This window comes from Coenobita brevimanus, chromosome 95, assembly GCF_032717465.1.
Source record: "Coenobita brevimanus isolate Jiangsu-jjx chromosome 95, ASM3271746v2, whole genome shotgun sequence".
NCBI lineage: Eukaryota > Metazoa > Arthropoda > Malacostraca > Decapoda > Coenobitidae > Coenobita > Coenobita brevimanus.
The window spans coordinates 36,483,407-36,507,618 of record NC_137048.1 but is presented as its reverse complement, the minus strand read 5'-3'; positions in this window follow the sequence as shown (position 1 = coordinate 36,507,618).

The following is a 24,212-nucleotide window of genomic DNA, read 5'->3' as shown; positions in this document are numbered from 1 at the left end:
CTCTCTCTCTCTCTCTCTCTCTCTCTCTCTCTCTCTCTCTCTCTGCCTGCTCCCCTTTACTTTTTCTCCCATGTATTTTCGTATTTCGCTTATCTCCCCTCTCCGCCTGCTCCCCGCCTCTCCTCTCCCCCATCCCCTCCTGTCACTAAAAACTGGATGAGGTCATGTGAAGCGACTATCTGCCTTGTTTGTTTGTCGTGTTTGTTCTGTATATTTGTTAATCTGTCTGCCGTCACGGTGTATGTCCTGTCTACGTGTTTGTCAGTATATGTCGGGGATGTCTGTCTTTTTGTGTGTCTGTCTCGCTGTTCTCTCTCGATTTCTGTGTATCTGTGTGCCTGTCTGTGTGCCTGTCTCTGTAGCCTGCCTGTGAGTCCGTGTCCTGTCATTCACACTTTCCAGCACAACCACACAACACTCGAAATAACACAATCATAACCAACACCACCATCACACAACCTCTGTCATTCACCAACATAACCACCGCCATCACTGAAAACAGCTACCCCACACCACACATCACTCACAACCACAACCCCAGTCCCAACCACACGCACCACGCACCACCCCAACCCCAACCACACACCACTCACAACCCCAACCCCAGCCACACACACCACTCACAACCCCAACCCCAATTCCAACCACACACACCACACACCACTCACAACCACAACCCCAACCCCAACCACACACACCACTCACAACAAAAACCACCACACAGTATCCAACTACCACCACCACCACAACCACACAACACCCAGAGCTACCACCACCACACACCACCACCACAATCAGCCACAACTCGAGTCTGTCACTTCAAATCGTCCAGAGTGGCAGAATATTGTTACATCCCACACTTCATCTCTCCAAAAGCCCTTAAAATTATATGCTTGGGTTTTATTGCCTCTTCAGTATATGATTCAACTGCCAACAGACAGACAGGCAGACGGACGGTCGGAAAGTCAGGCACATGCATACAAACATAGATTTATTTACACACACACACACACACACACACACACACACACACACACACACACACACACACACACACACACACATACATTTATAGAATCGTCACAAGCATAAAAACGAAGATCTTGACACACTTAGAGGAGGGAGAGAGAGAGAGAGAGAGAGAGAGAGAGAGAGAGAGAGAGAGAGAGCGAGAGCACATATGTTGGAGGTTTTGCTCTATATATCAGTCTGGCCGTAGAAAATGGGGAAGGGGGAATCAGGGAAGGGTAAAAGGAGGGTGTGAGGGATTGGCAGAAAAGGGAGTGAGGTAAGTGTACTGAGAGAGAGAGAGAGAGAGAGAGAGAGAGACGTGATATATGAGGATATGAGGGAGGGAAGGGAGAGAACAACTACATAAGGGGAGAAGGGGAACAGGACTGGAAGGGCAAACAGGAGTGAGAGAGAGAGTCCCATCCACGCTGCCAGTACATTCCTTTAATTATTCAAAGGCTAAAAATCAATTCTTTGCAAAACGCGCAACCCTTAGTAACTTTTCTAGCGTCGCCATTCCTTTGTATCGTTTGAGAGGGAGTTACAGCATGAAATTACAGTGCCTGGGACGAAATTGTGTGTTAAGAGAAAATGGCGGCCCTGTAATATGTCTTGATTTCTCATTTAACATTATTATTATCCTTCACAAGTGCATCACATTTACCCCAGAGTTCCATCTTTGCTGATGTTGACGTCAGTTTAATTTTCACCGTCTCTCTTCCTCTCGAGTTCCTTCTATGGTCTTTTGTTTTACCCGACTTAATTTCCTCTTAAATGGCACACGAACTTGCCGGATGCACTCCCCGGATTTGCTGGATATACATTTACTCAGTTCCCAAGCCTCAGTATGTTTATATGCTAGGGGACGAGCGGCCTGCACCCTAGCCTTTCTAAATGAACACGGTAAATTTATTATTCATTTCATTCAGGTGTTAATGATTGCTTCCGGGGTTGTTTTCTCTATGATTTGACATATATATTTTTGTACTACTCTGAATACTATTACAATACACAATACTTTCCAAGCAGGTGTATTTCAAGACAAACGACAAGCAAAATTCAGGTCCCCCTCCACAACACTACCTCGGCTGCTCCCCTGCATCCGATTAAGGGAAGTTGCAGCGTGAAAATAAATGTCTTGTACGAAATGGGTTATGGGAGGGATGTAGGGCCCCTGGATGTATGTGTGTGTGTGTGTGTGTGTGTGTGTGTATGGGAGGGGGGCACGCATGCTTTGAGAGTGCCAAATGACCAGAAAATATGTGGCTCTTTGGGTAAATGTGTGGAGTATGGAGGTCATGTATGTGTGCGTACTATGGGTCGGTAGGTATGGATGGTGGGGTGCGTGTCTGCAATGGCCCATGCATGTTTTATGGGTGAGAAATGACCACGGGGAGAGGCTGAAAGCTGATTCCGATATTTATGTAACTCCTACGTCTAGCTGGTGTATGTGCGCCACGTGTGAACTGTGTGTGTGTGTGTGTGTGTGTGTGTGTGTGTGTGTGTGTGTGTGTGTGTGTGTGTGTGTGTGTGTGTGTGTGTGTACGCGCTCCAGGTATGTGTCAATATGCCTCTGGTGAACGTGCTAGCGTGGGTTTGGGATGCATGTGTGCGTGTGGCAGACATCTCATCTACATCTGTGTGTGTGTGTGTGTGTGTGTGTGTGTGTTTAGGAGGGATCAGTTATGTGCTGGAATGTCGCGTTCCATGTGTGCTAATATAATGCCAAGGGTGTATTCATGAGAGAGAGAGAGAGAGAGAGAGAGAGAGAGAGAGAGAGAGAGAGATAAGGTAGTGAACTAAGCGCTTTAACTTGTGCATAAAATTAATGTTCGCCTATATCCTCAGTTCCCCATCCCCCACTACGTCACCCCCATCTTGGTCTCTGTTCACGCATTACTGAGGGTGAGGTTGGGGAGATGGTTTAGCACCGTGGAGGGGGTGGAAGAGGGGGGAGGGAAGAATGTTAGAAAAAAGCGGAATTGGGAGGGAATGATAGAAGGGAGAAAAGAAGGGGGAGGAAGATGAAGAGAAGAGGGAGAAAGGAAATAGGAAGGTAGACGTTTGAGAAAAGGGTTGAAGGGAGAGAAGGGTGAGGGAGGGGGAGAGAGGAAGAAGGGTGAGGGAGGGGGAGAGGGGAAGAAGGGTGAGGAAGGGGAAGAGGGGAAGGAGAAGGGTGAGGGAAGGGGACACGGGAAGAAAGTGGCGGAAGACGAAGAGAGGAAAGAAGGGAGGTAAATGGAATAGCAATAGTAGTAGTAGTAGTAGTAGTAGTGTGTGTGTGTGTGTGTGTGTGTGTGTGTGTGTGTGTGTGTGTGTGTCTGTGTGTCCAGTACCCTCATATCCAAAATTACCCCTAAAAACCAGTCCAATTACATGTATCCCTCTAATTGCACACAACAAGGGTAATTTTCTATATCGATCTTGCATTCGATGTCTTCCCTGGTGGCGGAATTCGGAACTAATGTGATATAAGGGAAATGGTGATATACATAGTTGTTATAATTATTTCGTAACCCTTCTACGGACTGTTGTTTCGTCTGTTATTTGATTTGTTCATTCCTCAGTGTGTCTTTAATTTATTCATTTTAACGCCTGTGCTTTAATTTTTTATAAGTTCACTTTTTTTGTCTCTAGTTATTGACTCTCTCTCTCTCTCTCTCTCTCTCTCTCTCTCTCTCTCTCTCTCTCTCTCTCTCTATTTATATATATATATAGTACACTCAGATGGAGGGGGAGTTTAGAAATAGTCAGAATACGCAAAATTACTGGGACGGAAAGATAAACAGTCAGTGTGAAAGAGAGAGAAACGCAAAAATACTGCTCCACATTTTGCTCGGTTCTGCGAAGTGTGGGAGGGAGGGAGAAAGGGAAGGGGAGACGGGAGGAGGGAAGGGGAGGGGGTAGGGATGGGGGAGAGTGAGGGTGGAAGTTAAAGCTCAATGACACACGCACAGACAGACTTTCTAGTCACTAGGCAACAAGAGGAATACCGGAATTTATTGTGCAGCGGTAAATCTGTCACAATATGCTACTTTAATATAACTTTCATCAGGTACATCTTATTATAACAATACTTCCTACTGATGCATAATATTTCCACGCATTAGTCTGCTGAGATACTAAAAGAGGTGGCATTAGGGTTGATAACAATGTAAAAATGCTACAGTATATCAGGATGGGTGTAATTCTGAACCGATATGGAGCTAGGATTACTTGCGACCTTACGGGTGAATTATGAGAAGTTATTTTCGCTCGTAAGTCATCAGAGGTTGTAGATCCGTAAGGGGTGAGAACTGGAATTCTTTTCATATAAGATCACTGTAAAATCAAATAAAAATGCTGGAATTATTTATAACTGGAGATTACTTCCAGATTAAATCGTGATTAAATTTGTACCCCAGAAATCGCAAGTTTAAATCCCTAGAAGCAGATTACCCCAATTTAAATACTCGATAATTTAAATCCTCAGGTGCTCAGATGTTTAAATACCAGAATATAATTTAATCAACAAAATTAAAAGAAGGGTTTAGATTTGAGAGAGAGAGAGAGAGAGAGAGAGAGAGAGAGAGACTAAATTCCGGAGTTGTCCACATTAAAGCCGAGGAAGGTGGCCAAGCTGGAGTGAAAAAGATTTAGCGTGAGAGTTGCGGCGTTTTAAAGGCGATGTTATTAACGGGGTGGGGGTGGAGAGGAGGGGAAGGAGGAGGGGGAAAGGGAGGGGAAGGGAGGTGTGGGGGATGGAGGAAAAAGGGGAAGAGAGGAGAGGGTGAATGTGGGGAGGTGTGGGTGAAGGGACATTTAAGAAGGGAGGGGGAAGGATGGAGGGGAGGGGAGTGGGTGGTAGCAAGACTTTGAGTAGGAGTTGAAGGAGAGAAAGGAAAGGTATGGGAAGAGGGAGGAAGAGAGGGTAAGAGAGCGAAAGTTAGTGAGAAGATAAAGGAGGAGGTGAAGGGGGTGGGGGAGGAGACCGGGGAGGGGAGAGAGGAGGAAAGAGGAGGGGGAAGAGAGGGGGATGGGGTGAGAATGAGAGAGGGGAAGGAACAGAAATTAAGAGTAGCAGCAGTAGAAGTACGTGCAGCAGCAGTCTCAGCCTCATCTGAATGTGAACCCAGTGAAATGCAAGCTAAATTTGCCCTTCTCTGGAAAGCCACCATTTTCCTTCTGGGAGACACTTGAGGGACATCTCTGTATGCGGGCAGTGGAGTCGCTCGGTTATATCAGTGCCACCACCTGAAGGCGTCCCTCTACAGTACCGTTGAGCAGGACTAAAGTAGGGAAAACAACACTGTAATAGAGTAGTTAATGGGGACGGAGAATATGTTGTAAAGGAATTATAGAGAAAATAGGGATAATAGAGAGCATATAGGGGGAGTTCAAAAGATCATATACGGAGAATAAAAATAAAAAGCCCGTATAGGAAAATGGAAAACGAAATGAAAGCACATTAGGAAAATAGGAGTAAAGAGGATAAGAATAAGGAAAATAGTAAAATAATAAAACAGTAAAGAAATAGAGGGACGAAAGGAAACTAAGTAGAAATAGGAAAATCAATAGGGATGATAATACTTAGAAAAAAAATAAGGGAAAAATAAGGAACAGTTGGTGAAAGAGCAGATTAAGAAATAGGTAAATAGCTAAACTGAGGAGGAGGAGGAGGCGAGAGAGGAAGAGGAGGATGCAGGAGGTTAAAGGTGTGTGTGTGTGTGTGTGTGTGTGTGTGTGTGTGTGTGTGTGTGTGTGTGTTTGAGGGGGAGCGGGAGAAGGTGGGGAAGGGAAGGAGGCAGGCAGGAAAGGGTAGAGAATGTGGTGATGCAGGAGAACTGTCTGTGGAGAGAGAGAGAGAGAGAATGACCTCTCCGTATCCATCCTTATCCATTCCCATTCACCCATCCATCATCACCCCTTCCCTATTTTCAGTCAGTCTTCCCTCCCATCCCCTCATTGTGGAGAAGAGAGTAAAATTGTGGGGAGAAGTGAAAGGGAGAGGGGAGAAAAGGGGGAGGTAATAGGGGAAAGGAAGGGGAGAGGGAGGGGAGGAAGGTGAAGAAGGGAGACAGGAGTTATGGGGGGAAGGAAGCGATAGGGGAGAAAGGTAAATGAACGGTAAGAAAGGGGAGAAGAGAGAAGGAAAGGAGGAGAGAAGGGAGACTGAGAGGAGTGAGGGAGAGAAGAGGACAAGGGGAGGAGGGGATAGGTGAATGAGGGGTGTAGGAGTTGCCATGGTAACGCCCTATTGTAGTGGAGAGAGAGGGAGATGAGGAGAGAAAGGGATGGGGGAGAGAGAGAGTGAGAGAGAGAGAGATGAGGGGAGATGGAAGGAGGAAAAATGATGGTATGTGTTGTGGTGATGTAAATGGATTGAGAGAGAGAGAGAGAGAGAGAGAGAGAGAGACGCGGGGGGGAGGAAGGGAGGAGGAAAGGTTAGAGAATGTGGTGATGCAGGATATTTGAGGCAAAGGAGGGTGAGAGAGAGAGAGAGAGAGAGAGAGAGGGAGTGTCTGTTATTGATACGAAACCAGGACACTCCTAAAAATAAAAACGAAAAATATTTAAAAAGGCAAAAATTAACGAAAAAAATACACGAATTCTCTATGTACATCACAAAAATGTCGAATGGAATGTGACTAAAAAATAACACGAAAAAAAAAAAAGTTGTTTCCACGAATGTTTTAACGTGTAGTGAGCTTAAAAAATTATTTCCCATTTGTAGGGGGAAAAAATCTATATATGACTACTATTCAGGGGCATAACTCTCTCTCTCTCTCTCTCTCTCTATCTATCTATCTATCTATCTATCTATCTATCTATCTCAAGTAATTTTATGTAAATATTTTCTTTAAACATGGATAATTAAGCCTGTCTTGATCACATCTTCTAATTTATTCAGATTAACGCCAGATGATTTTGTTCAGAGGAGAGTCAAAGGAGAAAAATGTTAATCAGATATGAGTCGAGGTATTTAAAAGAGAAGATAGATAGTTCCGCCTGTGAGATTAGTTCCGCCTGTGAGATTAGTTCCATCCATGAGAAGTTCGCACCTCTAGATTAGTTCCAAGCATGTGTTTAGTTCGAGTTATGATGTTAGTTCCGGCCGTGAGAACAGTTCCGGCCGTAAGAGTGGTTCTGGGTGAGTGTAGTTCCGGCGGTGAGAATAGTTCCGGCCGTGAGAATGATTCCGGCCTTGACTGATCGGGAGGTTCGGTAGGGTGACCTGGCATCAAGGTAGGGTACAGCAGGCTATCCTCTCACTGCCCTTGCTTTACCAGGAATTCTTGGTCCCAATAGTGTATACAGTGTGTGTGTGTGTGTGTGTGTGTGTGTGTGTGTGTGTGTGTGTGTGTGTGTGTGTGTGTCAGGTATGAAGGGAGAGGAAGTGTGGAGGAGGCAGGCAGGATGGAAGGTGAGAAAATTACACCTCCCATGAAGTGAAGTGTATGTAGCGCCTCCCTTCCTTAGGCTGTTCCAAGTAGCACCCACACCAGCAGACTGAGCCGTCCTCGCAACACAAGATGCCACCGAGTAAATTTTTGATGGAGACCTATTGACGAACCATACAGTACGTAAAACAGAAAAACAAATATTTTCAGACACGCGTAAAAGTGAAATGTATAAATGCAGAAAAGTTACCACGTGTAGCACAGGGTGGGGAAAATTGAAAAAGGGAAAATGGCTTACATGAATATAAAATTGAGGGGAGGGGGAGGCGGGGTGTCTGGAGAGAGAGAGAGAGAGAGAGAGAGAGAGAGAGTGTGTGCAGCCATAGAAGAACTAACCAACGTTTCGAGCAACTCGCTTTTTGCTCTCTCTCTCTCTCTCTCTCTCTCTCTCTCCCTCTCCCTTATTCTTCCTCCATTCCTGCCCCTCCATTCACGTGATTCACCTCCTCTCCCCATTGCTACTGTCTCTTTCCACCTGGTTTTTCTCCCCTCCCCTCTCTTTTTCTCCCTCCTCTCTTTCTTTTGACTCTTTGCCTCCCTTCCTCATCTTCTTATGGATCCCTCCCTCCTTTCCCCTCCTCCCGCGTCCCCTAGCTTTCTCCCCTCGCCCCAGGTTCTCTCCCTCCCATCCCCTCGGTTGTTTCCCCTCACCCTCAGTCCAACTCTTTCTCTTCATTCATTTGCCCTCTCCTTTCACTCCTCTCCCTTCCCCCCTCTCCCTTCCCCCCTCTTCTTTCTCTCCTCTACCTTCCTCTCCCCTTTCTCTCTTGTCCCTTCCCCTCTCCTTTCACTCCTTTCCCTTCCCCTCTCCATTCTCTCTTCTCCCTTCCCCTCTCCTTTTACTCCTTTCCCTTCCCCTCTCCTTTCTCTCTTCTCCCTTCCCCTCTCCTTTCACTCCTCTCCCTTCCCCTCTCCTTTCTCTCTTCTCCCTTCCCCTCTCCTTTCACTCCTCTCCCTTCCCCTCTCCTTTCTCTCTTCTCCCTTCCCATCTCCTTTCACTCCTCTCCCTTCCCCTCTCCATTCTCTCTTCTCCCTTTCCCTCTTCTTTCACTCCTCTCCCTTCCCCTCTTCTTTTTCTCCTCTCCCTCTCCCATTCCATTTCCTTTTCTTCCTATCTTCTTTCTCTGGTTTCCCCTTCCATTTTTTTTTCTTTTTGATCTCTCTCTCTCTCTCTCTCTCTCTCTCTCTCTCTCTCTCTCTCTCTCTCTCTCTCTCTCTCTCACTTTTTGTTTATATCTGCTGGCACTGTGATGCATATACCGACGCCTGGCAACCCATAGACATAGTGTTGCCAACTCGCGAGCCCTTCATTTTCTCATGTTTACCTACGAGGATGGTACTGATTTAGGTGGACTGGCAGACAGACTTACGTTTAATTCTCTAAGATTGTATGTGGCAGGAGAGACCGTGAATTGGCACTAATCTAACTAATAAACTCTAATGCCAGATCTCTATCAGCCGTAGTGTTGGTGTTGAGTTTGCATGATGCCTGGTTGTCTAGTGGGTCAGGGCGCTCCTACAAGATGGAGCCCTTAAGTATTTGCAGCTGAGGGTTGGGGTTTAATGCTCACGTAATATCACTCAGGAGAGAGAGAGAGAGAGAGAGCATACTTATGTGTTTTTAGGGGATGTACCGCATATCTCTAGTAATGGGTTCGCTACGAGATACTAGGCTAGAGGGAACAAAACTCCCCATTTGCCCCCCACTAAAAATTCAGGAGGTAACAGTCCCCATGCCCCCATTCCTGTGCCTCTGATAAATAGTAGCAGTAGTAGTAGTAGTAGTGGAGTAGTAATTTTCTTGTATAATTTTATAATTTAGAAGGGCCGTAAAATAACCAACCGCGAGTGATAGAAAACGGAAACATGTCCAGCCCATTTCCCGTTTTTTCCAATTAAGTTTAATGGACATGCTCGCTCAAAATGTCCATCCCACTGCTCTCGCTCTCACTCGCTCACTTTCTCTTCTCTCTCGTTCCCTCACTTTCTCTACGCTCTCAGTCCCTTACTTTCTCTATTCTCTCATTCCCTCACTTCGTCTACCAGTTCATTCCCTCACTGGCTCTAACTTATTATCTCACTCTTGTGTGCTTTTCTCTCATACTGGATTTTTTATTTTCTCTCTCTCTCTCTCTCTCTCTCTCTCTCTCTCTCTCTCTCTCTCTCTCCAGGAGCCATCAAAAATAACAATAGAAATATAGATTTTTTTAACTGGCAAAGGAATAATATTTCTTCTTTCTTTTTTTAGGTAAGACAGACGAGACGTATTCTGAGTGGCTTTAGAGATTTCGTAATACCCATTCCTTAGTGATTTATTCCACGCATAAAACATCTTAATATTTTGTATATTAATGAGGCAAACTATACCGATACTAGAAATAACTTAAGATAAAAAAAAAATAATATAAAAGTGTAACGAGTAATAAATCGCTAAGGAAATTGCATTACGAAGTCCCCTGGGGGTCATATTCTAGTTGGTTAATGAATTCCCTAAGTTTTTATTTTTTAATGGAAACATAGTAAGCTATACTCGTTATTAAAAAGATCAAAAAAATACATCAGAGCATTAATCAGTGGAATGTAAAGTAAATAGCAAAGGAGGAGGTGTTGCGAACTTTCATATGCCATCTAGAATACGACCCTACGCCATCTAGAATACACTCTTAATTCATCACGCCGTGGGAGCAACTCTTCTCTCCTCGCCGGCATCGTATATTCCTGGGTGGTGAGTGTTAAATTGTTTCTTTGATAGGGCGTTAGGGATAGTTAGGAACACAACATATAATTTTCCACGTACATAAATAATGCTTCTTTTCCCTTCCTAGGTCTTTTTCCTCTAGGTTAGACGTGAAGTGATGTGACACCAAGTTGTTGAATAGTGTACAAAGGAGTACAAAAGAAATCAAACAGCAACAGATCTTATGGTCCTTTCGAGGCTGCTTGTTACAGTAGATTATGACTACAAGATCTAATTCTACATGTTGAAAGATAAGGATAGTGAAGCAAGAAGGTGTGGAAAGCGAAGGCAGATGAAGAAGACCATACAACGTTCAAAGGAATAAAAAGGTAATTATTGACACTGACAGCCGTATATTAAAACTGGGAGTGCGAAGGTTTGGGTAAGCTTGTAATTGTTGACAGTCGTTAATGGATCTCTTGTGATTGTTAGATATTGTTAGATGTAATTGTTAGATATTGTTAGATGTCATCAGCCAACATCCCACATAAGAGAGTACAGTCAGCAGCGGTATAGAAAAGTCAAATGCGTTATAGAAAGGTTAGACATCTATTATCGTCATCTCAAGCCTCAGAAGTTATCGCGAAAAATTCGGGGCTTGTCCACATTTTTCCGTCCTCAGTTATAAACAAGTATGTGTTTATTTTCACCTGGCAGATCCATACTCCATTTTCACCTGGCAGATCCATACTCCGTTTTCAACTCTGATCATGGCCAGGTCGGTGAATTAATCTGACTACTAACAAAGGACATTCATTTCTGCCTCATAACCAAGGCAAATCGTATTTCATGCAACCACGACTTAGTATTCGAGTGTGGGAGTGGACCAGTTCCGTCAGGTGAAGACAGACCTACGACAGTGATATGTGTCTTTGTAACAGTATATTTTGCTGTACCGGAAGTCCCCTGCAGACGAAATAACTTGTGCATCATTTTCTGGGCATATGATTGGGTGGTATGCTGTTGGGAGGGGAGTTGCGTCAGTGCCTACTTTATGGTATACAGTATAAATATCGTCATCATCATCATCATCATCATTCGTAAGGTAGGGATAGAAATTCATAATACACACAGGGGGGATAAGTGCTGTCATTTGCGTCTCTAATCATCAGTAAGGAAGGGTTTAGGATTTTGTGTGTGTGTGTGTGTGTGTGTGTGTGTGTGTGTGTGTGTGTGTGTGTGTGTGTGGAGGGAAACAAGGACGTGACAAACAAGAAGGAAGAAAGGTGGGAACTAAGAATTGGGAGGGGGAGGGAGAGAAGCAGAGAGGAAGAGTAGAGTGAGAGAGAAGGAGGGATGGAGGGAGAGAGAGGAGCAGGAGGAAGATAAGGAGCATGACAGAAGGAAAAGTAGAGAGGGAGGAGGAAGATTCGAAGCAAAAATGAAGGAAGGGAGGGAGGAGAAGTAGAGTGGGCGGGAGAGAGAGGGAGATAGGTACAGAGAGAGGGAGAGAAGGATGGAAAAGAGAGAGATAATCAAGAAGGAAGGAAGGACAGTAGAGAGAGGAGAGAGAATTAGGAGAAAGATGAGAAGCAAGAAGGGAGGAAGGAAGGAAGGAAGAGTAGAGTGAGCGGGAGGGAGGGAGGGAGAGAGGGAAGGAGGGCTGGAGGGAGGGAGAGAAGGGCAAGACGATCGATAACCATTGGTCCCTCACTCGTGTTACCTAGGTTGCCAGATTGCGCTGGATCTCCTTGATACCTAACCTGCCTATCTCTACATCATCATCATCATCATCATCATCATCATCATCATCATCATCATCACCACCACCACCTTGATACCTAACCTGCCTATCTCTACATCATCATCATCATCATCATCATCATCATCATCATCATCATCATCATCATCATCACCACCACCACCACCACCACCACCACCACCACCACCACCACCACCACCACCATCTTCCCCCTAATTACCCATCCATCTCTGCTTTCATCAGCATCATCATCAGCAGCAGCAGTACCATCATCGTCCTTGTCATCATCGTCAGTGCCATCATGCTGACCTATCTGTCCCTTTGCTCATCATCATCATCATCATCATCATCATGCTGTCTACCCATCCCTGCCTCGATCATCATCATCATCATCATCATTGTCGTCGTCGTCATTGTCATCATTATCATCGACCCAAGTGCTTACCCATCTATTCCTACCCCATCATCATCATCATCATCATCATCATCATCATCATCATCATCTCCCAATAATGGTAAAACAAACGCAAAAGTTTCTTCATAAATTCCTTCCAAGATCGTTATGTAGAAGCGAAAATAATGTGTATATTTGCACAGGTTATTTGAAATTACGAGTGAGAGAGAGAGAATGTGTGTGTGTGTGTGTGTGTGTGTGTGTGTGTGTGTGTGTGTGTGTGTGTGTGTGTGTGTGTGTGTGTGTGAATGTATATGCAGGCATAATATTTGTGTGTGTGTGAATGTATATGCAGGCATAAATTTTGTGTGTGTGTGTGTGTGTGTGTGTGTGTGTGTGTGTGTGTGTGTGTGTGTGTGTGTGTGTGTGGAGCTGGTGTGAATATATAAGCAGGCATAATGTGTGTGTGTGTGTGTGTGAGTGCTGGTGATGGCTGTCAGTAGGGCTTGTAGAACTAATCACACGTTCAGTATATCTTAGTGTTTCCTTTTCCACCATCTCCACTATTATCACTTCCTGTACTTTACCCTCCCCCCCCCTCTCTCTCTCTCTCTCTCTCTCTCTCTCTCTCTGTAACACACCTTAATCACAGCTTTGCAATAAACCCAAAGCCCCGGATATTGCAGTATTAATGACGCTTCAGCCCCAAGCAACAAGCCTTAACCCCCTACTAAGAAACACAGGAATATAATTGCTAGATGAATTTGACATACTAGGTTTCTCTCTCTCTCTGTCTGTCTCTGTCTGTCTGTCTGTCTCTCTCTCTCTCTCTCTCTCTCTCTCTCTCCACCAGTAGATACTTTCTTGATATGGATCGTAATATATTTCTAGGTACTGTATGTCCTTGTAACACCTTGCAACTCCCCCTCCCCTCTTCTCTCCTCTTGCTCCCTCCTTCACCCCACCCCCTTCTCCCCATTTCCCCCACCTCCCTTCCTTCCACCCCCTTTCAAGATGTACTTGGGGGGTAGAAGAGAAGGGGGTTGCGGAAAGGAAAGGGAGGGGGGGGGAAGAAGCAGTCACAATAGGACAAAGAAATGTTGTCTACTCAGTTTTAACTTTAAGCTTAGAATTCACCTCTTCCCCTCCCCCCTCCCTGTCCCCTCTCCTTCCCCCTTTCTCTGTCCTTCCCCTTTTCCCTATCCCTCCCTTCCCCCACTTCCCTCGCCCTCCCTTTCTTCTTTCCTCTCTCCCACCCTTTCTCCCTCACTCACCCTCACCAGTTCCCACACATCCCCTCCCCTTCCTCCTCTGTTTCTTAAGCATGATCTTCCCACTTCTTTCTTCCCCTCTCCTTCTATCTCCCCCCCCTCCTCCTCTCCCCTTCTCTCTAAAACTCCTTGGTCCACCTTCCCCCACCTCTTCCTTTTCCCTTTCTTTGCTCTCACTCCCTCCACTCTCTTCTCTCACCAGTCCCCCTTCTCTCTAATATTCTTCCTCCACCCTCTCCTCTCTTCTCTCCCCAATCCTCTGTTCCTCACTAGTTTTAATGCACCCTAACACCTTTTTCATCTCGTTCCCACCTTTCTGCTCCTCTCCCCTCCCTTCTCCTCCTCTCCCCTCCCTTCTCCTCCTCTCCCATCCACTTTCTCCCCTCCCTTCCCCATCTCCCCTCTCCTACGCTCCTCCCTCCAGCCCCAGACAACATAGAAGTACCATTCACAATGTTACTCAGGAAATTTTAAGTTTTCTCCTTAACTTTATGTGATGAATTCTTCCCTTTCCCATTCCGATCTACCCCTTTCTCCTCCCTTCCCCTCCCCTCGTACTCCTCTCCCTCTTCCTCGTCTCTGTCCTCTCCTTCCCTTTCCTCCTCCTTCCCATCCCTCACTCCCACAACCCTTGCCTTCTCATTTCTCCTCCCCTACCCTCTTTCCCTACTTCACCCTCACAACCCCTCCGCTCTCCCTCCCTCTATCCCTCTCCTGCCCCCTCCTCTCCCCTTCCCTCACTCCCTCAATACAGCATCGCCTCTCCATTCTATGCCCTTCATTGCCTTCCTCTGTACCCCTCCCCCTCTTCAACTCTCATCCTACCTCTTTTCTCTCAACCCTCACTCCCACTATATCCCATTCCCTCCCCTCATTTATGTATCCCCCACCCTCCTTCCTTCCAGAGAGAGAGAGAGAGAGAGAGAGAGATGGGATGAAAGGAAAAATTAGGTCCATGTCATTCCATTGTGTAACCATTAGCATATATTATTATTTTTTTGTGAATGTTCTCACTGGCTGTTCAGAATTCCCCCACCCACAGCAATTGCCCCCGCCCCCTTCCAGATCGTTACCTTTCCCCTTCCCCTCCAATCTCTCTCCTCTCCCTCTCCCTTCTCCCTTCCCCCTCTCGTCTCCCCTCCCTTCTCCCTTCCCCCCCTCTCGTCTCCCCACCCTCTCCGCTCCCCAACATAAGGAACAGTTAAGAAGGAGAGGGAAGGGGGGTAAAGTACACACTATTATGCCACTAATTATTTCACCTACCTCCCCTACCCCTCTTCCTCCTCCTTCCCTCCCTTCCTCCCCCTCCCATTCCTCCCCATCATAAGTACCGAATGTACCTAGTATACTTGTATATTAAAAAAGTATATCATATATGGATGTTTGTATATATCTATCTATTTATTTATCGATATAGATTAATATGATTGAAAATAATGTAACTTTTTAATATTGCCTTCCGCCGTTCATATCAAATATATTAAATATTTTCCAAGTCATGTCTGCAGTAATCTCATTAATATTCAGTCTCTCTCTCTCTCTCTCTCTCTCTCTCTCTCTTTAAATCACCCTTCTACCTCCCCCCACCACTACAAGGACGGCGGTGCACAATTCCAATCCCAAAAGACCGCCTTTGTCCAAGAAGACGATCGTTCCCCTTACTCATTGACTCCCACTAGATCCAACCTTGGGGTACGCAGTTAGGCTTAGTCTCTCTCTCTCTCTCTCTCTCTCTCTCTCTCTCTCTCTCTCTCTCTCTCCTGAGACTTACGTAACTTGAGCCCCTTGTCCGATTTACACTACCCTGAGAGAGAGAGAGAGAGAGAGAGAATCGATATCTTATTCATTATACTAATCAGACCGCCGAGGAATAAAAGAAGTAGAGTAAGAAGAGTAGGAGCAACATATAGAGCTGGAAGAAAAGATGAAGGAAGTACTGTAGAGTAGGCAGGGAGGAGGAGGAGGAAAAAGAAGGAAGAGGAGAAGTGGGAAGAGGGAAGAAAAACGATAATGAGGAGGAGGAAGTAGACTGATTGCCTACTTGAGCGATTTTGATGCCACCAGGTGACTCCATGAATCTAGTAAAGTAGGGGGGGGGGGCGCTCAAGGTGTGACCAGTCGCTCGTCCTGGAGTCGCATTGTGAGAAATAACCCTCAACCAACTCTTGGATATAAACCTTAATGGACGAAATTCACCTGGAACACTTACACATTAGACCACCAGGCGTTCACTGCGTTATATGGTTACCACCCAGCGTAGTAAATGGGTTCCTGGGCAACAAGTGTCCACCTGTTTCGTTACTCAGTGTAGAATCACCCAGCACAACTCTCGAATGGGTAGTGGGGATTGCAGGTATCGTAAATCGGCAGGTGATATCGGGTGGCGCTAACTGCTATGATTAGAAGTTAAGGTTTGCCAGTTTTATTAGCACTTTAGCAGTTGCTGAGGGTTTATTTGCGAGGTGACGTTGTGAAACCTCATTTGGCAACGCTAGCGACAAGGAAGGGAAGGAAGAGAGAGAGAGAGAGAGAGAGTAATTTATGTTCCTGGCTGACTTAGCAAATCTAGAGACAAGGAAAAAGATAAAATTGATGTGAGGGGAGGACATTGTGTGTGCATATGTTTATATATATGTATGTTTGTATGTCTGTATGTGTATGTATGTGTATGTGTATGGGTGTGTGTGTGTGTGTGTGTGTGTGTGTGTGTGTGTGTGTGTGTGTGTGTGTGTGTGTGTGTGTGTGTGTGTGTGTGTGTGTGTGTCAGGGTACGCCTTTAGGCTTATCAGTATCAACACTGGTCAGTTGGGGAGATTTATGTAACACTGACTCGTAATATAAGTGGCATGGGAGACTTAGTAACGTCTTCTCCTGAGCGATTTATTTTTGCGTATTAAATCTTAACCTTCTCTTGTCTTCTGTTTACACCGTATTCATATCGACATGGTTTTTATTTACACCGTATTCATATCAACGTGGTTTTTATCAGTGACATACAATTGGATAATTTTTAGGGATACTCTGCAGAATGAATCGCACAGGAAGAGGTGTTAGGGAAGCACCAAAGTCGCTCAGATAACTAGCCTAGATCTGACAGCTAGAGAGAAGGAAAGAGAGGAAGAGTGAGCGGGGGATCTGGAGTACAAGTTTAGGCCTATTGTCGTTCCCAGCTATTGTCGGTCCCAGTTGTTGTCGTTCCCAGCTGTAGTCGTTCCCAACTGTTGTCGTTCCCCAGCTATTGTCGTTCCCCAGCCATTGCCGTTCCCAGCTCTTGTTCCCAGCTATTGTCGTTCCCCAGGGAGACTCAGGGTTGCTTTGGCCAGTAACCAAGGAGACTCGTTCTTACCTCATTGCAAAGGCTTGTCGAGTTTCAAGCAATCACGACTTTGTATTTAAGCTGTAGCAATTGGCCAGTTCCATCAGCTGAAAACAGACTATAATTGACTGTAATTTGCACGGTCTTGTTCTGTAGGAGGAAAATGTGAGGTTAATGACATGGGCTACAAGTTTTTTTTTTTTTTTTTTTTATAGGAAGCTTAAGGAAGAGGAGAAAAGTGGGTGGAGTAGGAATGTGCGTGTGTGGGGGGTTGTGAAATGTGTGTGTGTGTGTGTGAGGATATGACCTTAGGCTTACAAATACTCTAGATGGCGCTGATTTTTTATATGCCTAAGAATGGTCGTGCATTTCAGCAATATGGCGATGAGGAAAGGAAGGAAGTAGGGCGATGGGGGAACGTAGTCGTGTGTATACGTGTGTGTGGCTCAGGGTACGACTTTAGGCTTAGGGTCGTCCTCTTAGTGGGATGGGCGTCTGCTAGGGTATACACACACACACACACACACACACACACACACACAGAGGGGCTATAAATAAACGGACCGCATACTCTGGGATACTTTTTGTCGCAGGTCAAGGGTGGTGTGGGGTGGTGTAGGGTACTTAGGAGAGAGAGAGAGAGAGAGAGAGAGAGAGAGAGAATGACGTAAAAAAATAGGGGGTAAGTATGTGAGATATATATTGAAGAGATGAAAGAAAAATGAAATAACTCAGTAATGAAAGGATGGAAAAGAAAAGAAGTAATCGACGGAGGGCAAGAAGAGAAATAATGTGGAGGAGGGAGGAACAAGTCGAGGAATATTGTGATGGATGGAGGAAGTTGAGTGATAGGTTGATGGATGGAGAGAAAGGGGAAAGGCATGGAGTGGGGTGAAGGGAGAAGAGGACAGGAATTGAGGTATAGAGGGAGGGGAGTGGAGAAGAATAACATGTTGGATGGGGAAGTTGAGGAATTGAATATCTGATGGAGTGACGTGATTTAGGGATCGTATGGGGGAGAGAGAGAGAGAGAGAGAGAGTGGAAAAATGGGGGGAGGATATTGAGTGACAGAGGGAGGGAAAAAAGAATGTTAGAGGGAGAAATAGGGAATATTATGATGGATGGAGGGAGGGACTAGAGGAATTAAATGATAGATGGCCTGATGTGAGAGGGTCCTTAGGAGAGAGTGGGTGAAGGAAGAAGAGGAGGAGAATTGAGTGGCAGAGGGAGGGAGATGGAGAGGAATACTGTGATGGATGAAAGGGAGAAGGAGAGGCATAAATGAGTGAAGGAGGGAGGGGAACTGACGGAGTAAAGTGATGGATGATGTAATATTCATGGATGGAGGCAAAAAAATGAGAAAGAAATAATGGTGTATTTTGATGGAGGAAACAGGAGAGGAGCTGAATGATGGAAAGTATAAGAGAGTGAGGGGAGGGCGTGAGGGAAGGCGGGAGAGCGTTTAAAACAATAAATAAATAAAAAGAGGGAGTGTAGGAAGGGAGGTGGGGAATTGTCAGGAAGGCATGGGTGATTTTTTTTTCCCCTTTTGAATTGGCTGAACTGAGAAAAATAGGCGCTTTAAAATATCCATATAAATATAGGGAAATATAGGGAAAAATACATTGCTAAGAATATATATACTAAGAAAGTAATCTGCTAAGAAAATGTTAAGAAAATTAGAATACCTGGCCTCTTGAAATTAAATACCTGGCCACCTTGTAATTGAATACCTGGCCATGATGTAATTACCCGTAGTACAGGTATTACCCGTGTCTTTAACCCCCTTTTGGTCGGCACAACTCTAGTATTGTGTTCCAGCTAACCCCAGACGATTTTATTCAGCTGAGTGAGTGGTAGGAGGCTGCGTGTTAATCCCGCCATGTCTTTAATCACTCTTGTCTTTAAACATCCTTGTCTTTAATCGTCCTAATTTAACCATCTTTAATTTTCATCGCATTGTCTTTACTCACCTACCTTTGTTCACGTAACTTAATTACCCTTTAATCACCCTTGTCTTAATCACCCCAGAGAGCAACGACCTAGAGATGAAGCCTTATCATTTCGTTTCACCCATGGTTTCACCTGTGCAGCCCCACCTCCCCCTCAGCCATCTCCCCCTTTCCCGCTCACACCCCCTCTCCCTCTCCTCTCCTACTTCTCCCTCCCTAACCTCCTTTAGCACCTCTTCCCCCTCCCCTCCCCATCCCTCACTCACCCTAACCCTCACCCTCTTCCTCTCCCTCTCTCTCCCTCCCTCTCTCCCTCTCCACTCTTCACACCTCCTTTCTCACGTCCCCTCCCTCTCCACTCTTCACACCTCCTTTCTCACTTCCCCTCCCTCTCCACTCTTCACACCTCCTTTCTCACTTCCCCTCCCTCTCTTTCCTCCCTTTCCTCATTCCACCCCAGTCAACACTCGACAAATTAGGTTACGTTTGGTAAAGTTTGATTACTGAGTTAGGGTAAGTTAGGTAAAATTACATTACATTAGGTTAAGTTAAATTAGGTTTGAGGTAAAATTAGATTAGGTTAGGTTGCAAGGTTAGGTTAGGTGTCATTAGATGATATTAGTTTATATCTATGTTGAATGGGGCTAGGTTAGGCTAGATAAGATGAGGTTAAAACAGATTAAGTTAAATTGGAGTAGGTTATTTTGCTCTCTCTCTCTCTCTCTCTCTCTCTCTCTCTCTCTCTCCTTATTCCACTCATTCCGCCCACAAAAACCCCATAAAAAAATTAATAACATGAATTTAAAAAGCCAAACCCCTAAGCTAGAAATTATTAGCATCAATAAATACGTGTTGACCAGGATGTAGAAACATAAATTGTCTTCAGTATTTCACAGATGGACGGGTTAAGTTTTTATAGTCATGCTTTGGAAGATGGAAATGACCGCCTTTTAGAGAGAGAGAGAGAGAGAGAGAGAGAGAGAGAGAGAGAGAAAGAAAGAAAGAAACAATAAACAAGGAAACCCAAAGATGGTAAGAAAAGTTATATAAATATTGAGGAAAAGAAAACAGTGAGAAAAATGGAGAGAGAGAGAGAGAGAGAGAGAGAGAGTCATTAAAACCCCACCCTCTCCCTTAAGCCTAATGCTGTACCCTAGTTTTTGTAAGGGGAGCACGTGACAAGGGAGGAGGAGGAGGAGAAAGGGTAAGATGGAGGAAGAGGAGGAGTGGAGAGATACAGGAAGAAGAAAAGAGAATGAAGGAAAAAGAGAGGGGTGGAGAGGAGAGGAGGAGGAGGAAAAAGAAAATGTAGAGGAGTGGAGAGATACTGAAGACGACAAGAGGAGGAGGAGGAAGAAGAGAGATAAGAGAAAAGGGAAGCAAGGAGGAAGAACAAAAGAGGAGGAGGAGGAGGGGAAGGCTTTAAAACATAAGGGTTGTCTCTCAGTCCTTTGAATAGGGAGGAGGAGGAGGAGGAGGAGGAGGAGACTTACATAAACACCTATTGACAACACGTGGGTCATTAAGGCAAACCAATTATTTTTTTTTTCTAATTCCAAATCTTCCCCCTAGAATAGCACCGGCAATAATCGATTTTCCGTCCAGGTCCCCAATTTTACTGCTGGTTGAACAGACTTTGTCCAAGAGTCTGACCGGCAAGAGGATCGAACTAGGATTCTGTGTTTAGTGAGCTCGACGTGCTAACTAATGCACCAACACCTCCCTCAGAGAATGTGGGGGGGGGTCGAGATTAGGAAGGAAATAGATAAATGAGAGGGGGGTTGGAGTAGGGGGTAGGAGGAGGACTAAGAGAGTAGGGAGAGAGAAAGAGAGAGGGGGGGGAATCAGGGGAGGGAAAATGAGTGGTGGGGGTAGGGGAGTGGGAAAAATAGGAAGGGGAGAGAAGCGGGGAGAGGGAAGGAGAGGGGGTGAGGAGAGAGAGAAATAAGGGGAGGAGGATGCGAGAAAAGGGGATGGGGGGGAGGAAAAGAGGAGACAGGATAAATTGAGAGAAGAGACAAGATGCATGAGGAGGAAGAGACAAGGAAAGGGGAGAGGAGGAGGAGAAATTAAGTCAGAGAGAAGGGGAGAGAGAACAAAACAAGAGGCTGAAGAGGAAATGGAGGAGGAGGAGGAGGAAAGGGAGAGAAGGGGAGAAAAAAGGGGGGAGGGGGAGGGGGGGCATTTAAACCCTGAGACAACAAAGTGGAAGGATATGAAGACTATTTTGTTTCTTCTTTTTTTGACGTCAAGGCCTGATTGTGTGAGAGAGAGAGAGAGAGAGAGAGAGAGAGAGAGAGAGAGGCGGCTTTTGTTTATATTTTTTAGCGTTTTATTCCTTTTTTTATTCCTGGTACTTGGCTCTTTTATTTCCATTTTTTTATTTGAACTCTGACCTTTTTGAAGCGTCATTGATTATGTGGGATCTGTGTAGGATATTATTATTATTATTATTATTATTATTATTATTATTATAATTGGTTTTCCCAAGCATTTTCACACACACACACACACACACACACACACACACACACACACACGTCAAGTCCCAGGAATTCCCCGTTTAGTTCCACACAGAAAACTGTCCACACAAATTACAGTCATTATCATCATCATCATCATCATCAACATTATAATCATTACCTCCACCACAAATCATTACCATCACCACCACCACCACGTCATCACCATCATCATCATCACCCAGCTACTCATGGTGTGGTTATCGATTGTGCCTGTGGATCAATTGCAGATTTTTGCCTTGTGTCTTTGATGGTGAAGGCTTGAGGAGGGTTCCGGGAAAAGAGAGAGAGAGAGAGAGAGGAATGGCCTGAAGGTGTGTGAGCGAGTGAGTGAGCTAGCAAGCGAGTTACGTAAGCTCTCTCTCCTCCCACACCTCTCTCCCCCTTCCCCTCCCCTCCCCTCTCCTCCCTTTACATCCGGTCTGGGAGGCGGTGTCTTGGGGTGAAGAATGAGGGGGGAGGGGAGGGGAGGGAGAGGGAGGGAGGGAGGAGAGGGATGGGGGGAGAGAAAGACGAGGAGGGGGAAAAGGAAGGAGTTGATAGTTAGCAGAGGAGGATAGGAAGGAGAGAAATGGAGGAGGAGGGAGGGGAACAGGTGGGGGTGAGAGTAGAGGGGGAGGAGGGAAGAGGAAGCGTTGGACCGAGACAAATTAAGAGGAGGAAGAAAAATGAGAGGGTGCAGGAAGAGGAAGAGTAGTTAGAGGAGAGGAAGAAGGAGGAGGAGGAGGAGGAAGAGGAGAGGTTAGAGGATGATCGGAAGCACAAGGAGGACGAAGAAGAGTTGAAAGGAAGAGGAGAGGAGAGAGAGAGAGAGACAGAGACAGAGAGATGGTGGAGGAGAAGATAAAATGAAAGAATTGATAGTGGATGGGAAAAATGATGATGATGATGATGATGATGATGATGGATATGATAAAAAGTAAGAATAAAAAGAATGTTAAGAATGAGATGAGGATAGGAACAGAAACCAGGAGAGAGAGAGAGAGAGAGAGAGAGAGAGAGAGAGAGAGAATGGGAGACTAACTATGGTAGTGTGCTGAGCTGTGTTCCATTTCTCTCACATAATAATTATTTTGTCTTCTCTCCATTGAGGCATTTTTGACGTGACACCCATGATAAAATCTGTGTGTCTGGCAACGGGAAGATAGATGAATAGATATAGAATAGATATAAATAGGTAGGTTGGTTGGTAGTTAAGTACGGAAGGTAGGTAGATGGATGAATAGGTACCGGTGGATAGACAGGTGGACAGGGCGTAGATATAGGTGTATGGAGGGGTGGATGGATGGATACCTGGAGGGAGGATGGATAGGTAGATTCAGACGCAGACAGATAGATAGATAAATGGGTAAACAGCAATAAAAATGTGTTTAGGAAATAATTATCTCAATAAAGGGTTTACACAGTTCCATACCATACACCTGTGTACTGTAATAATCAGTTCAGTGTCAGTGAGTAGTACAGAGAGAGAGAGAGAGAGTTTCAGCAACTTTGTATCCATCAAATGCTAGTTTTACGAATAGCATTGACTTGGATGTCTTTATTTAATTCAGTTATAAATATTTCTTGGTGATAAGCTATAGAATATCACACACACACACACACAAAACACACACACACACACGTCGAGCAACACATAACACCGAATGAGAGGGTTAAAATCGACAATTTCGACGCTTGATACCCTGTTTAATAGTGGATTTTATCAGTTACAATTTATTACGTATTTAAAATTTACGAGTTTGCATTTTATCGCTGGCAAACTTTGGCAGTCCAACAAAAAACAAGATGGCGGTGTAAACAAAGCATGAAGGAGAGAAAGTGGAGAAAATTTGAATGTGGAATTGATGAGGTGGAAGATTCATTTTTTACTTAGTTTTTCTCTTCTTTCTTTCTTTCTCTCCTTTCTTTTTTTTTGTTATTTTTTTTTATTTTGCTGTTCTCAATGAGGTTACATTTATATCTATCGGAACGTTTTTATTTTATACCTATTGCTGTACAAAATAATTCTCTCTCTCTCTCTCTCTCTCTCTCTCTCTCTCTCTCACACACACACACACACACACACACACACACACACACACACACAGTCTTCCCTTTGGACACGACTCGCACTTGCCATTTTGCATCAGAGTTCCACATTTTGGGTGAGGAGGGAGGACAGGGAAAACAGCTGAATCTGCCAGACTGATCGGTCCATGGGAGTCTGTCAGTCACCAATTACATGACAACTAAAGAAATTATTGAGGAAAAGTTATGGGGTTCAGAAAGAAATATTAGAGGTCACAGAAAAAGTAATTGTGAGGACTAAGGAAGTAAATTTGTGAGGGCTTAGGAAAAAAATATGACGGCTTAGGAGGAAACTTTGTGAGGGTTTGAGAGGAAAATTTTGCGGTATTACGAAGAAAGTTTATGAGGAATTGCTGAGAATTTCATGGAGATGTTGCAGGCCTCTGAGGGGTGTAATGATCATCTCTAGGTAGTCTTGTGTTACCCTAGAGTCAACAGTGCTTTTGTTTTTAAATTATGTAGGGTTGCCTTATAAATACTGTACTCTATTCTTGTACCTATTTACGTACTCGTCTCTCTCTCTCTCTCTCTCTCGTGTGTGTAATACTTCTCTCCCTCTGTCTCTTTAGCTGTCTTTCCACACCTCCTCTCTCGTTCCTTTGTGTAATACCCCTCTCTCTATTTCGTTCATATGTGTAGTACTCCTTTCTCTAGCTGTCTTGTGTGTAGTATCCCATTCTCTCTCTCTCTCTCTCTCTCTCTTCCCGCCGGCGTCTGCTCTACCCAAGTTAGGGAGAGGGAAGAAATAGGTCAGCCGACGCTCCCAGTCAGGACAGGCCTCGGCTCTGACGTAGTG